This window comes from Pristis pectinata, chromosome 12, assembly GCF_009764475.1.
Source record: "Pristis pectinata isolate sPriPec2 chromosome 12, sPriPec2.1.pri, whole genome shotgun sequence".
NCBI classification, from domain to species: Eukaryota; Metazoa; Chordata; class Chondrichthyes; order Rhinopristiformes; family Pristidae; genus Pristis; species Pristis pectinata.
Window position 1 is genome coordinate 51,747,496 of NC_067416.1, and position 12,973 is coordinate 51,760,468.

Below are 12,973 nucleotides of genomic sequence, written 5' to 3' on the forward strand. Positions count from 1 at the left end.
GAGTCTGCACTGATTATCAACCAGTCATTTACTCTGATCCTACATTAATACATATTTAAAATTCTGCCCACATTTGCATTGACCACACCCTGCTTCACCCCCACCACCAGCAGATTCCACTAATCACCCACACATTGGGGACAATTTACAGTCCTTTAATAACCTTTCAGCCCACACCTGTTGGGACGTGGGAGGAAACCCACACAGTCACAGGGAGAAGGTGCAAACTCCACACAGTCAACACCCGAGGTCGGGATTGAACATTGTCAACGTGAGGCAGCAGCTCTACGAGCTCTGTGCTCATTCGGCTTCCCATTCAATGCATTGCTGTCGTTCACCTCCATCCCTCCGTGTGGTGACACGTTCCACATTGTTGAACTGTGTGGGTGAAGAGCTTTGTCTGGAATTTCCTGCAGGACTTTCAGCAGATTGCTGGCAAAGTCAACAGCTCAGCAGGGGTCTTGTCCCAGATATTAGAGCAGCACAGCTAATAGAGCTGCTACCTTGGAGTGACAGGAGCCCAGGTTCAATCCAGATCTTGGGTACTGTCTGTGTGGGGGTTCTCCCTGTGACTGGGAATTTCTTCCAGGAGCTCCAGTTTCTTCCCACGTCCCAAAGACATGCTGGTTGGTAGGTCACTTGGCTGCTGTAAATTGCGCTTGGTGAGTGGGAGAAGTTGGGGAGAGTTGACAAGAATGTCGGGAGAATTTTAAAAAAGGATGAATGTGGGATCAGTGTGGAGTTGTGGACTGTGTCGGCCTGTTTCTGTGCTGTATCTTTCTGTGATATTCCCCATCCATCAAGCCTCGGGGTGAATGTAATTGTGTTTAGAAAGAACCATAGAACCATAGAAAAACTACAGCACAGAAAACAGGCCATTCGGCCCTTCTAGTCTGTGCCGAAACATTATTCCGCTAGTCCCATTTACCTGCCCCCAGCCCATCCCCGTCCATGTATCTATCCAATTTACTCTTAAAAGTTAAGAGCGAGCCCGCATTTACCGCAATCACATGGCAGCTCATTCCACACTCCCACCACTCTTTGAGTGAAGAAGTTCCCTCTGATGTTCCCCCTAAACCTTTCCCCTTTCACCCTAAAGCCATGTCCTCTCGTACTTCTCTCTCCTAATCTAGGTGGAAAGAGCCTACTTGCATTAACCCTGTCTCTGCCCCTCATCATTTTATAAACCCCTATCATATCTCCCCTCATTCTTCTCCGCTCCAAGGAATAAAGTCCTAACATGCTCAATCTTTCCCTGTAACTCAAATCCTGAAGACCCGGCAATATTCTTGTAAATCTCCTCTGCACTCTTTCAATCTTACTGACATCCTTCCTGTAGTTCGGCGACCAGAACTGCACACAATATTCTAAATTTGGTCTCACTAATGACTTATACAACCTCACCAAAACATTCCAACTCCTATACTCAATACTTTGATTTATAAATGCCAGGATGCTAAAAGCCTTTTTTACAACCCTGTCTACCTGTGACTCTACTTTCAAGGAATTATGTATCTGAACTCCCAGATCCCTGTGTTCCTCCGCACTCCTCAGTGCCCTACCATTTACTGTGTCTGTCCTCCCTTGATTTGTCCTTCCAAAATGCAACACCTCACACTTGTCTGCATTAAATTCCATCTGCCATTTTCTGGACCATTTTCCCATTTGGTCCAGATCCCTCTGCAAGCTTTGAAAGCCTTCCTCACTGTCCACTACACCTCCAATCTTAGTGTCATCCGCAAACTTACTCATCCAATTTACCACATTATCATCTAGATCATTGATATATACAACAAACAACAATGGCCCCAACACAGATCCCTGAGGCACACCACTCGTCACAGGCCTCCAATCTGAGAAACAACCATCCACAACCACTCTCTGTCTTCTCCCACTCAGACAATTTCGAATCCAGTTTACAACCTTTCCATGGATACCCATTGACTGAACCTTCTGAACTAATCACCCATGTGGGACCTTGTCAAAGGCCTTACTAAAGTCCATGTAGACAACATCCACAGCCTTACCTTCATCTACTTTCTTAGTGACCTCCTCAAGAAACTCCACAAGATTCGTTAAACACGATCTACCACGCACAAAACCATGCTGACTATCCTTAATCAACCCTTGACTGTCCAAATACTTATATGTCCTATCTCTCACAACACCTTCCAATAATTTACCCACTACTGATGTCAGGCTCACTGGCCTGTAATTACCCGGTTTACTCTTCGAGCCTTTCTTAAACAATGGAACAACATGAGCTATCCTCCAGTCCTCTGGCACCGCACCTGTGGCTAAGGACATTTTAAATATATCTGCCAGGGCCCCTGCAATTTCTACACTAGTCTCTCTCAAGGTCCGAGGAAATATCTTGTCATGCCCTGGGGATTTATCTACCTTTAGTCACTGTAAAGCATCAAGTACCTCCTCCTTTTTAATCTCTATATGTTCCATGACACAAGTGCTTGTTTCCCTTCCTTCCATATCCATGATGCCAGTTTCCTGAGTAAATACTGATGCAAAAAAACTGTTTAAGACCTCCCCCATCTCCTGAGGCTCCACGCATATACGACCACTCTGATCTTCTAGGGGACCAATTCTGTCTCTTACTATCCTTTTGCTCTTAATATACCTGTAGAAACCCTTTGGGTTTACCTTCACATTATCTGCCAAAGCAGCCTCATGTCTTCTTTTTGCCTTCCTGATTTCCTTTTTTAGTATTTTCTTACATTTCCTATACTCTCCAAGTACCTCATCCGTTCCTAGTTGCCTATACCTGCTATACACCTCTGACCAATATCCCTTGAAAACCAAGGTTTCCTATGCTTGTTACCCTTGCCTTTAATCCTGACAGGAACATACAAACTCTGCACTCTCAAAATTTCGTCTTTGAAGGCTTTCCATTTACTGAGCACATTCTTGCCAGAAAATAACTTATCCCAATCCACCCTACCTAGATCCTTTCTCATTTCCACAAAATTGGCCTTTCTCCAATTTAGAACCTCCACTCGAGGACCAGACCTATCCTTATCCATAATTATCTTGAAACTAATTGCATTATGGTCACTGGACCCAAAATGCTCACCTACACATACTTCTGTCACTTGACCTGCCTGGTTCCCTAATAGGAGATCAAGTATTGCATTCTCTCTCGTTGGTACCTCTATATATTGATTTAGAAAACTTTCCTGAACACATTTGACAAATTCCAACCCATCCAACCCTTTCGTGGTTTGGGAATCCCAGTCAATATGTGGAAAGTTAAAATCCCCAACTATTACAACTTTCTGTTTCTTACATCGGTCTGCTATCTCCCTACAGATTTGTTCCTCCAATTCTCTCTGACTATTGGGCGGTCTATAATACAACCCTATTAGTGTGGCCACACCTTTGCTGTTCCTCAGCTCCACCCATATGGCCTCTGTAGACGAGCCCTCTGGGCTGTCCTGTCTACGCACAGCCGTGATCTCTTCCCTGACCAGTAATGCCACTCCTCCCCCTTTCATCCCTCCCCCTCTATCACGTCTGAAACAACGGAAGGCCGGAACATTAAGCTGCCAGTCCTGCCCCTCCTGCAACCATGTCTCACTAATAGCAATAACATCGTAATCCCACGTGCCAATCCACGCCCTAAGATCATCCGTCTTACCTACAATACTACTTGCATTGAAATAGATGCACCTGAGAACATTCCTATCATGTACAAACCTTTGATTTCTGTCCATACCTGCAGACCTCACACGATCATTTTCCTCCTCACTTTCTTCTCTAACACTCTGGTTCCCCTCCCCCTGCAAATCTAGTTTAAACCCACCGGAGCAGCACTAGCAAACCTACCCACAAGTATGTTAGTTCCCTTCCAGTTCAGGTGTAAACCGTCCCTTCGGAACAGATCCCACCTTCCCTGGAACAAAGCCCAATTATCCAGAAACCTGAAGCTCTCCCTCCTGCACCAAATCCTTAGCCACGGATTTTGCTGCCTGATCCTCCTATTTCTAGCCTCACTAGCACGTGGCACTGGTAGCAATCCTGAGGTTGCAACCTTGGAGGTCCTGTCCTATAACTTTGCACCTAATTCCCTAAACTCTCTTTGCAGGACCTCTTCCTTCTTCCTATCCACGTCATTGGTCCCAACATGGACCACGACATCTGACTGCTCACCCTCCCTCCTGAGAATATCGATCTGAGATATCACGGACCCTGGCACCAGGGAGGCAACAGACCATCCGGGATTCTCGATCTCTCCCACAGAATCTCCTATCTGTCCCCCTAACTATTCAATCCCCTATCACTACCGCTCTCCTCTTTACCCTCCTTCCTCTCTGAGATGAGGGTCCCTCCTCGGTGCTGGAGACTTGACCACTACAACTTGTGCCTGGTAAGTCGTCCCCACCAGCAGTATCCAGAACGGTATACTTATTGTTGATGGGGACGGCCACAGGCGTGCTCTGCTCCTTCTGTCTAATCCCCTACCCTTTCCCAACAGTCACCCAGCTACCTGCCTCCTGACTTTCAGGTGTAACTATCTCCCTGAAACTCCTATCTATGTCTGCCTCTACCTCCCGAATGATCCGAAGTTCATCCAGCTCCAGCTCCAGTTCCCTAACACGGTTTGCCAGGAGCTGCAGCTGGATGCACCTATTACAGGTGTGGTCATCAGGGACGAGCGTGCTGTCCCTGACTTCCCACATACCGCATTCGGAGCACACAGCTGCTCGAGCTGCTGCCTTCATTACCCAATCCGACTTTAATTAGCTTAAAGGAACTTAGCCAGCCTTACCTCTCAGGGTGCTAGCTCTTCCTCAGCCTCTGCTCGCCGAAGCCTCTTGAGGCAAAGCCTCAAGGCTCCACCCCTACCCTGAGCCACTGAGGGACAGTGAGCACTGCTCCCTATCCTTTAGTATTGTCATGGACAAGGCTTAGAGCAAAGAGGACAGGAAAAGATTTAATTGGGGAAGGGCAAATTATGAGGCTATAAGGTTAGAACCTGAGAGTGTGAATTGGGATGACATTTTTGAAGGGACATGTCTGAATTCTGTCCTAAATACAACGATCAGAGTTTAAGGAGATGCTTTCAAAACTGGGAATGACTGCGATGTATTTTGTAGATGCTTCTCTCACCCTGTCTCTCTGATCGATAGAAAAGTGACAGAATCTTCCTTATCGCCAACAGGTGACCCCTCAGCCCAAAACCATGCCGCTGAAAATTTGGATTCTTCCCCCATGAGAAACATTCCCTCAGCTGCCACCCGATCCAATCCTTTTTAAATCTTTCTCCTTTCACCTTGAGCCTCTAGTTTTGGACGGCTGCTCCACCACCGAGAGTGGTCCTTTGGAAGAAAGTGGAGGAAGAGGGGAAGATGTGACTGGTGCTGGGATCCTGACGCAGAAATGGTGAAGGATGATGTGCCACCTCGAGCTTCCGGTTCCAGCTCATTGCAATTCCCCTCCTCATTTCCACACCGACCTGTTAGTCCTCGGCCTTCTCCACTGCCATGGTGAGGCCAAACACAAACTAGATAAACAGCACTTTGTATTCCACTTGGTGAGCCTACAGCCCAAAGGTACGGACGTTGAATTTGACAGTTTCAGGCGACCAACTCTCGTTCCTTTCCCACTCCTCCCAGATTCTCCTTTTGTTCACCTTTTCCTCCTCCCTCTTTCCCCCACCGCCCATTCCCGAGATCCGTTCCCCTCCCGCCCCTGATTCCATCTGCTCATCATCCTTCCTCCCTTCCCAGCTTTCACTTGTCATCTCTCTGCCTCTGTCTACTTACCCCTGCCCCAGCTGCTGCCACCTGCTCACGTTCCCTCCCTTATCTGGTTCCACATCAGCTCCAGCCGATGTCTCTACCTTCTGCCTCCCCCCAACCCCCAATCCATCTGCCTCCACAGATGCTGCTCGATCTGCCGAGTTCCTCCAGCAGTCTATTTGCAGCAGATTCCAGCATCTGCAGTCTTATCATGTCTGCAACTGCCAAAGAGCCAGACTGCACCTGCTCCCCACACGACAGCCCGGCACAGTCCTCCGCCTGTGATGAAAAACACTGTGATGTTTGTGAGACACGATTTCCCATTCACAAAGCCGTGCTGACTGTCCCTCAGCAGTCCTTGCCTTTCCACACGCTGGTAGGTCCTGTCGCTCAGAATCCCCTCCAGTAATTTCCCACCACTGATGTTAGCTTCACTGGCCTGTGGTTCCCTGGCTTGTCCTTGCAGCCCTTCTGAAATAAAGGCACACCCTCCAGACTTCTGGTATCTCACCCCTGGCTAAGGAAGATGCAAATAACTCTGCCAGGGCCCATGCAGTTTCTTTCCTATTCTTCCTGCAAGGTCTTGGGATGCAATTGGTCAGGCCCTGGAGATTTGTCCACCCTAATATGCTTTAAGATTGCCAGCACCTCCTCTTTTGTAATGACGATATGTCCCAAGACATCACTACTCGTATCCCTTAGTTCCTTAGCTTGCATGACCTTCTCTGTGCAAAAATAGATGAGAAGTATTCATTTAAGACCCTGAGCTCCCGGTTCCCTGTCACTTTAATCCTCCCTCCCACCCCCTCCCCGACCCCCACCCCCTGCACTGTTACAACGAGGCCCAACACCAGCCTGAGGAACAGCATCTCCTCTTCCCTCTGGGCATGTTGCAACCTTCCAAACTCAGCATCGAATTCAGTAGCGGTTAGTGTAATGCTTTACAGCACCAGCAACCTGGGTTCAATTCCGGCCATTGTCTGTAAGGAGTTTGTATGTTCTCCCCGTGTGACTACGTGGTTTTCCTCCAGGTGCTCCTGTGTCCTCCCAAATTCCAAAGGCATACAGGTTAGGAAGTTGTGGGCGAGCTGTGTTGGCGCCGGAAGCATGGCGACTCTTGCGGGCTGCCCACAGAACACTCTACGCAGAAGATGCATTTCGTCGTGTACATGTGACCAATAAAGATAAAGATACCTGAACGTGGAGCTCGTGCTAGTTGGTGAGAAAAGGCTGACTGGCCTCACTTTTGACCCATTCTGTGTACAACTGGCCCCAAAGGACACTTCAGTTGTAAATTTTACGGCGTAGTGCATTTTATGTAAACATGAATCTGTCTGTAGATGCATGAACGTTTTATACACAGGTAATATATACATACGTGGACACATTATGTAATATGAATACTAATATTTTCAGTAGATCATTAGATATGTCACACACAAACACATTAAAATCACAGAATCAAACGTGCATGTGCATAAAATCTTTACTTGGGGATCTCCTTCCCCATCATGTCTGACAGCTCTCATTTGGAGCACATGATGCATTCACAGATATGAGAATCAGCGCTAAAGTATAGCTTTATATTCAGAGGGACGTGTTAATGCCGTACTGGGAATCTGGTGTGAACGTCTGCTCTTCGCCGGTGGTCTCATCACAATGAATTGCCCCAAAACAAAGACAGAAATGCAGAGTTGTCTGGCACAGAAATGGGCCCTTCTGCCCACCATATTCCACGCCAACCCTTTTGCCCATCTGCACCAATCCCATTTGACCACATTAGGTCCATATCCTTCTACTGCCTTGCCTTGTGTCTGTCTAAATGTCTCTTAAACCCAGTGACTGTATCTGACTCCATCTTCTGTCAGCACATTCTAGCTATCAACCACTTTGTGGGGGGAATGGAAACTTTCCCCTTGTATCCCCTTTAAAACTCCTCCCTGTCACCTTAAACCTCCGCCCTCTTGTTTTTGATACCCCACTGTGAGAAAGAAACCCACCCAATCTCTGCCTCTTACAATTTTCAATACCTGCATCAAGTCGCCCCCTTCGTCTCTTCTGCTCCAAGGAAAACAAACCCGGCTGATCCAATCTCTCCCCATGACTAAATCCCTCCAGTTCAGGCAACGTTCTGGTGAATCTCCTCTGTACTCTCTCCAGCACAAGCACATCCTCCCTATAGTGTGGCAACCAGAGCTGCACACAATACTCCGAGTGTGGTTTAACCAGTGTTTTGTGGGGACCTGGCTTATCCCTGCTGCCCTTCTCAAATAAAGGAACAACATTAGATATCCTTCTAGCACCTCACTTGTGGCTAACAAAGATACAAAATTCTCTGTGAGGGCTCCAGCAGTCTCCCGCCTTGCTTCCTGGGGGACATCATCCAGCCCTGGGGATTTATCAACCTTCACAAAACTTCCTCCTTTTTAGCACTGACCTACTTCAGATTATCCACGTCCCCTTCCCTGAACTCATTGTCTCCCCGTCCTTCTCCTTGGTGAACACAGATGAGAAGTATTCATTGAGGACGTCACCCACATTGCCTGGCTCCACACACAGATGATCTTGTTGGTCCATAAGGGGATCAACTCTTTCTCAGACCATCCTCTTGCTCCTGATATATTCTATGTCTCGGAATTCTCCTTAATCTGACTTGCTGAGGATATTTCCATTCAGTCCTCCCAATTTCTTTAAGTTGTCTCCTACACACTATATTCCTCAAGAGACTCTCTTGATCACATTTACCTATATCTACATATGTTTCTTTTTCCCTGATCTTCAATATCCTTTGTCATCCAAAGTTCCCTGAACTTCCCATCTTTGCCTTTCGCCCTCACCGAAACGTGCTGGCCCAGAACCCCCACTGACTCTCCTTTACAAGACTCCTCCTTGTCAGCTGTTGTTAACTGCAAGTTTCTGCTCCCTCTCTACTTTAATCAGCCCCCAGAAGGTGCAAGAACGGTGAGTGCGGGAGGATTCCTTCATTCTCTGTGAAACACCTGACCACCCATGGAGGACAGCTTTCTCTCTGAGACCCCCGGCTTCTCTCTGCTGAAACTGCTGTGGCTGCCATGTCGCAGCCATTCGGACCCCAGGGTGTTCCAGCGGTCTGCAGCGGACTATTACCTGCCTGTGCCAAGGATGGGGGTCTGGGCCTCCCTCCCCCCCGATGGCGGCGTCTGTGCCGGGAGGGGCTGCTGGAGTGACTGACAGATTTCCCTCTGACGCCCCCTCGGGACTGACCACCCCGACTCTCCCTTCTCCGAGGACCCTGAATCCAACATTCTTTCCCTGATGGAGCAAGTGGCCAAGCTGGAGCTGGTGATCATCAGCCCTGATCCCTCCCTCCCCCACCCCCCCCCCCCCGATATGCTGTGGTTCCAACTCTGACCCACGGGGGGGGTTCACTACCCCAGGAATGCAACCGTTCACCCTGCCCCTGACCCACAGGAGGTGGGGGGGGGTCACTGCCCCAGGACCGTGACCGTTCACCCTGCCCCTGACCCACAGGAGGGGGGGGGGGTTGTCACTACCCCAGGACCGCGACCATTCACCCTGCCCCTGACCCACAGGAGGGGGGGGTTGTCACTACCCCAGGACCGCGACCATTCACCCTGCCCCTGACCCACAGGAGGGGGGGTGGTCACTGCCGCAGGACCACGACAATTCACCCTGCCCCTGACCCACAGGAGGAGGGGGGTGGGTCACTGCCTCAGGACCACGACAGTTCACCCTGCCCCTGACCCACAGGAGGAGGGGGGTGCCAATGCCCCAGGACAGTGACCCATCTCCCTGGGCTCTGGGCCAAGGCGCTGGTGGATGCAGACGAGGTCAGTGAGGACCCTGTTATGGATTAGGTTACTATTTGGTGAATGTCCCTTTAAGACATAGCACAGTTGTGTGTGTGTGTGTGTGTGTGTGGCGTGATTACAACAACAGGAGATAAAGACGTGATGACATTTTGGAGCAGTCAGTTAGGAGAGATAGCGGGAGAGAGACACCCTGCCTGCTGGTCTCTGTATAGATGGATGAAAAATAATGACTGTGTCTGTCACTACAATCCACGGATGGATTTTTGGAGTGATCCAGTGGAGTCCACTTTGTTGTTAACCTGTAGAGGGAAACAGGTATTTGTGTGGACGGTCACATCTCGAGTGCCTTTTGGGGTGGCAGATACTTCGGAACAAAGGAACAGAGATCATTAGTAATTCAGGTGTCGTGTGGGTTCCATCAGGGAGCATTTGGATTTCGTAATTTCTCTCTATTTTCTCTCTACATATTCTCGTCAGTCAACAGTGGTTTTGCAGAAGCCTTTGCTCATGTTTCACCTTACGGCTTGCTGAACTGAACTTTGAGAACTATTCCTGGACTTGGATTTTGGGAATTTCTCACACACACACACACACACACACACACACACACACACACACACACACACACACACACACACACACACACACACACACACACACACACACACACACACACACACACACACACACACACACACACACTTCGAGTTTAGTTTTGGGGTTAATGTTTAAGATCTAACATTTTTACTTTTAATTTTCTTATTATCATAAGTAGTTACTGATAAAATAGTTTCTGACACATATCCATGACTCAGTGTGTTTCTTTCATTGCTGGTACGTAACATTCCCCCCCCCTCCCCCTCCACCCCCCCGCCCGTGACTGCTGGGTTTGGGGGGGGGGGTTTCTGTCCCCACATCAGCTCCAGCTGCAGATTCTGTGGATGCAGATGTGCAGAGGGAGGGTCCAGGCAGGTTGGGGGACAAAGGTCAGGATGGGGCTGACCACAGTCCAGTCGTGGTCAGTCTCGCCCTCTGACTCCCACACCGTCGCCTCACCAACCGTCCGCACCAGGACTCCCTGCAAGCAGCCCCACCCCCAGCGCAATGCCCAGAGTGGGGACCCCTCCTTCGAGAGGGTCACAGTCTGCATGGAAAGGAGCTGGTGGGTAGTCAGGACTGTCCCATCAGCACGTCACTGCCTGCTACAGGGACAAAGATGAGTGCCTCCTGTGGTACGCAGAGAACGCCCCTGTGGAGAAATGCTCGGGGTGGAACTCCCCTGTGTAACACCTGTGGGATCAGGTACAAGAGGTATCCGATTCAGTGCAAAAAGTGTTGGCACATCCCCAAGAGGGCAGAGAAATGTTTTGTCCATTGCCTACGGTGTGGGGACCCCCTTTGACTGCTCCTGAATGCAAGGAAGGGGACAAGCTGCTGATGGCCAAGGATGGAGATGGGAGATGAGACACGGCTGGAAGCGAACTCCTTGTCACCCACCAGAGCTGGTGTGGAAATGGGCTGCAGCAACACTGTACCTATTTAATGACATAACGTTAGGGGCAGGTGGTCTCCCTGTCATAGGGTAGGGGAGAGAACTTTGTCACTGTTGTAATGGTGGGGCTCTATCCCCTGTTGCAGTGTGGGTGTGAGGCGTCTCCGAGCTGTACGTCCTGCGGTGGTCTTTGTCGATGGGTGTCTTGGGGTGGGGTGTGAGAAGGAGCGGATGTCACGGAGAGGTGGCTAGTTTTTGTAACATTGGATGTTAAATTTTTTTTTAAGTGCTACTTTAATCAGGCCCTCTCTTGCGCTATTGAAATCAGCCTTCCCTCAATTCAAGACCTTAACTTGAGAATCAACTTGATTTCCGTGAAGCTTACAGAATTATGGTCACTGTTGTCAAAGTATTTCCCCACCAACATTTCCCCCACCTGCTCAGTTTCATTTCCAAACACCCCCTGTCTCTGGTAGGACTCTCTACACATTGTCTCAAAAAACTCTCTTGGATGCATTAACAGATTCCACTTCATCTGAGGCCTTTGAAGATTCCCCCCTCTGCTGGAACATTATTACCGGTGCACCTTTCTGCGATGTTCTCACATTTCTGTTACTCTAATTCCAGCTGTCTATTAGGAGGTCAGAAGAATAAGCCCAGGAAAATAATCTCCCCTCTCTTCAAGGTCTATCCATAGGACCTCAATGGACAATCCCTCCAGGACATCCTCCAATTTAGGCTGTGATTTTCTTCCTCATCAGTGGTGTGACTCTCTCCTCTTTTGCATTCCCCTCCGTCACATTTGGAACCTCTTATACCCTGAAGCATTGAGCTACCAATCCGGCCCTTCCCTCAATCTCATTTCTGCAATTGCGAGAACACCATAATTCCGAGTGCTGATCCGTGCTCTGAGCTCATCCAACTTACCTGTGAGGCTCCTTGAATTAAGTGAGTGCAATTCAACCTGCCAGCTCGCTCATGCTCCCTGACTTGCCTCTGTCTGCTCTGTCCAGTGGATTGACTTGATTTATCCTGTTTCTCTCCTCACCTGCTGCACCGCCACCGTGCTTGCCACCTCCTCTGCCAAGTTCAAACTCTCCCAAGTAGCATGAACAAACCTTCCCGCAAGGATATTGCTCACCCTCCAGTTTAGATGCAAGCTGTTCTACTTGTGCATGTCCCACCTACTCCAGAAACGATCTCAATGATCCAGTAACTAAAGCCCTCTCTCCTGCACCAGCTCTTCAGCCACGTTTCATCCATCCTACCCTCCTATTTACACTTGACACACCCTTTAAACCTTCTGCCCAAACACACCTTGCAGGACATCATTCCTTTTTCTACCCATGTTGTTAATACCAACGTTTACCAGGACTTCAGGCTTCAGCAGGTTCTGTACCCGATCCAACACATCCTGGACCCTGGTGCAGCAACTGTGGAAAGGGAGGCAGAAATAACATTTCGGCTCAAAGGTCCGTCACCAGAACGGGAAAAAGAGACGGACGGAGATACTGCCAGAGAGCAGAGGAGAATTTCTTTAAGGTTGGCATTGCTGAAAGAGACGTGACAGGAAATTCAAAGGTAAATGAAAATAATATTTCTAGCATTTTCTGTAAAAAAAAATGCCTGAAGCACTGAGCATCTGTGGAATGGGAAGCAGGGTTAACATTTCAAGTCAAGGACCCTTGGGTTACAATGGCTCAGTGTTGAGATGCTGCCCATGGGGCTGGTGTTGAATGGGCTGTGTTGAGTGTTGCAGCCACACAGCATTGGGATATGGTGCTCCAGTGTGACCCACTGCTGAGGTCTGCAGGCTTTTGCGCTCGTTACCATTGAGAAATCCCTGGGCTGGGGAGAGTTGTGAATGTTGGCGAGGGACACCAGTGAGATCCAGTTGGGTCTGTCAACACATG

The 12,973-nt window shown here is 49.0% G+C and overlaps 2 pseudogenes; one reads left to right on the forward strand and one right to left on the reverse strand.

Moving 5' to 3' along the window:
* Nucleotides 1-12,973, reverse strand: part of LOC127576615 (zinc finger protein 850-like) — a 97,891-nt pseudogene that overhangs the window by 34,518 nt on the left and 50,400 nt on the right.
* Nucleotides 1-12,973, forward strand: part of LOC127576610 (zinc finger protein 721-like) — a 75,638-nt pseudogene that overhangs the window by 7,724 nt on the left and 54,941 nt on the right.